We start from the raw sequence: 3,706 nt of genomic DNA, 5'->3' as shown, positions 1-3,706 counted from the left end.
TAATATATAAATATACATTTCAAATTATATCTGTTTAAATGCTACAGTATGTATATGCAATGACTATTTTTTTGGGCGACACCGAAGGCATTAAATGGCACTTTAGTGTGGCACTACACATTACCTTATTAATGAGTCCAGTTTAAAGTTTTGCAGACCAAATAGTTCCACATATTTGTCAATATATGTCTAGCTCTAAATTAAGAATCCGCATCTAGCCTGTCACAGTTTACCAGGAAACATAATAAATAATGCAAATGGAACAAACACAACGTACGGACGCTCATTCTTACTATTAGGTTGTCTTGTCTCCTGTCAGACAGTAACATAAATTGGTACTTCTGCGTCATGGCCATGTACGGTCATGTGAATATAATGGTCATGTGAATATAATCTGTCTCATATTTAAACTGGACCAATTAAAATACAATGTTTAATCCAACACTCATAATGGCAGAGTATATTGCTACGTCATATTGGAATCCAAAGAGATATCGTGTACACTTAAATACATATTAAATTTGGCCATTTTTATTTGGCAATGAATGCCTAAGTATTCACTATTAAATTTAATATAACCTACATCTACAATTCAATAATACCAGAAAACTGAATGCATTGATTGAAATAACGTCTGACTAGAAGTTGAATAAAAGATTTTTAAGTGATGCTGTTTTACAATCTTATTAACAATTCACTAATCAAATTTTAATATTATGTTTCTAATGGTGTTTTTATTTTGTTTACATCACTATTTTCATAACAAGAAAGGCAAGATCTTTATAAACATAATAACAATATCAAGATGTAAGTTTGAAAGACTGATGTAAACGTATTTTAGAAATAATTAATGTTAACGGCAGAAATAAATAGTAATGTAAAATACGCCACATTTACGTATATCGGTAAAATAATATAATTAACAAATATAATATAACAGATAAAAGACAACATTGGCAAGTTCAGGCCAGAATTTTAAAATTACTTTAAATAATTTAGTAATTCTATGTAAGTACACTACATACAATAAAATATTAGCACATTAATTCGTTTTTTCCTCAAATTTCCCCCTTTTTGTAATAAAATTATAAACAAAAAAAAAAATAAGAAGCTGTGAGTTTGCACTAAAATGAATCTGTATTACAACGATAATTGAACAGACTTGAAAATAAAGGCAGGCATCTTCATTTATTTTGCTATGCGAAGACATTGTCACAACATTGTTTTAAACATACACATTTTACGATACATACTTATATTAGATTTAAGTTAAATTTCATTATACACACTGCTTTATAAATAAAAATAGTACGAAGCCACATAGTTTCAAAGCACCATCAAACAATATTTTGTAAGAGTACTTTCTTTAAAGACAGTACACAAGTCAACAGCATAATTAAACAATAATAAATTAAGTTTATAATAAAGCATTTATAATAAATATTTAGAAAAAAAAAAACAGCAATAATAAATTTTGTATATTAAAGATTAATAATACTTATACTTAATATAATAAAATGTGTTTTTTTTTATAGAAGGGGTGGCATTTAATATTTGAACTGCTCTTAATGTTACCATCTTTGAATCAATGATTTGTTTATGACTTTCTATTTATGGGATAAAAATGATATTAACAGCAAAAAGTTCATGTATAGCGAAGGATACTTCTTCATATTTTAGCACTCAAACATCCGGGTATTACAAATATTCCGCATTACTGCATGTTTAGATACTGTGTGAATATTCGTCAAACGCTGACGGTAGACATATCGCTTGAGCATTTTTGAACAATTTTTCTTATAAATTATCTTTTAATTTATGGCATTCTCAAACAGCCAGAACTTCTCAAACGTATTTTTCCTATCGTTAGCATAAAGTCCGTATGTATTATAGGTGAACATTAATAGAAGTGACATAGTTTCAGATTTCCTGGATGCAATACAAATTAGAGCTGACATTTCAAAACACCTGTCACGTTCACTTATAGAAGTTTCGTTTTACAGAATTCTTATTTTGTTTTGTTTTGTCATAAGTGAAGAAACGCAAACTGAATGATTCTTAATATGACTTTTTTTCGAAATCTATATGGAAACCCGATTTTCGGGTTTACTTGTTACTTTTGTGCGGAAACGCCGGATGGCCGAGTGTTAATAAAATAATAAGTTATATTTTGTTAACAAAAGATTAAAGATTTTGAAAAGTTAGTTAGGTACCATGTAAAAAAATAAATACATTCTGTGAATAATTAAATATTGCCACCCCAAAATATTGCCAGAGCTGCCCATTGAAAAGTGACTTAAAAAAACATTGCAAACATAAACAATTTATCATTATCATTTATTTGAAAATATCATCAAGCATTTATAATCGAAAATATCTATTTTATAAATACTAATCATTCAACATGCACAATTTTAAGATAAATATTATATTTGATTAGTTAGGCCGATAAAATTTATGGGGTTATTTCGTTAGGCTTTTTTTTTGTTATTAATTTTTAATCCTAACCTAACACATATCAGTGCAGCTGCTAATGCAAGGAAAATCTAGAAATAAATAATCTACAGGAATGATGGCAAGGAACTGCAAAACTAAAGGACTAGGAAGGACTAAACATGTTTAAAAAGAATAAAGGTGGGAACACACTGAGAACACGCCATGTCTCACGACGAAATACCATGCATGTGGAATGACATCATATGTTATCATTTTCTATTGTGTATTATGGAACAGAAACATATTTATAAGACCCGATGCGACGTCATGCGTTCATGTGCCTAGCGATCCAATTAATCAGTGTGATATCGGTAGTGTGGAGAAACACACTACCCGACACATTGTGGGCACTGTAAGCATTGTAAATGTCATCTATATTATATTCTCAAACGACAATTTATCTACCTACTCGAAAATGCAACTGAAATCGCTTATCACCTTTTGCAAAACTTTAAAAAGAAGATCAAATTCGTGTAATATTCGTAATACTGTCAATTTTTTTTCTTAGTTTTTCTATTTTATACGATTTCCTGCTTTTTCTTATCGTTGCGTGTGTGTGATGTGCACGGTCTGCACCGGGTGGAGAGACATTGCGTGGCGTGGCGTGTTCCCAATATGTTCCCATCATAAATCAATTATCATTGTTACATACCAAGTATAACAATAATGAAAGGAATAATTTTATGGGGCTTTGAATAATTTCGATTGGTTTTAAAATCAATCTTTGATGGATTGGGTCCGATTAAATAATACTACAAAATAATTTATCGATAGCAATGCAGTGATGTCAGCTGAGATTAGTATGATAAGAGTTATTAATACATGTCATTCAGATGTGTAGTATCAATTGAGATAAGAATACCAATTTACGAATTATGTACATATATTGTTAGACAATTTATGTTATGTTCACGTCATGGATAAAATATTCAACGCAGACATTAATTACATGCCTACTTATTTCTGTTATAGCATAATTCATAATTCGTGATTTACAGATACAGGGATACAATCAAAAAGTTTCTTTTTGTTATAAATATATCCAAAAAGATAAATTATAAACATGCCCACAAGGAGCAGCGTGACCAATCACAATACAATGTAATCTAATACTGCAGAGCTCACTGAGGTTCATAGTTTATGGCGCAACCTCTAGAGGTGGGGTTTAAGTGTCACTTCAGTCACCTGCTTTCTGATCTTTTTCGTTTTT

Source organism: Rhyacophila brunnea, unplaced genomic scaffold, assembly GCF_057557595.1.
Source record: "Rhyacophila brunnea isolate RB1 unplaced genomic scaffold, BYU_Rbru_1.0 scaffold_11, whole genome shotgun sequence".
Classification (NCBI taxonomy): domain Eukaryota; kingdom Metazoa; phylum Arthropoda; class Insecta; order Trichoptera; family Rhyacophilidae; genus Rhyacophila; species Rhyacophila brunnea.
The sequence above is the reverse complement of the archived record's forward strand: the minus strand, read 5'-3'. Positions refer to the sequence as shown.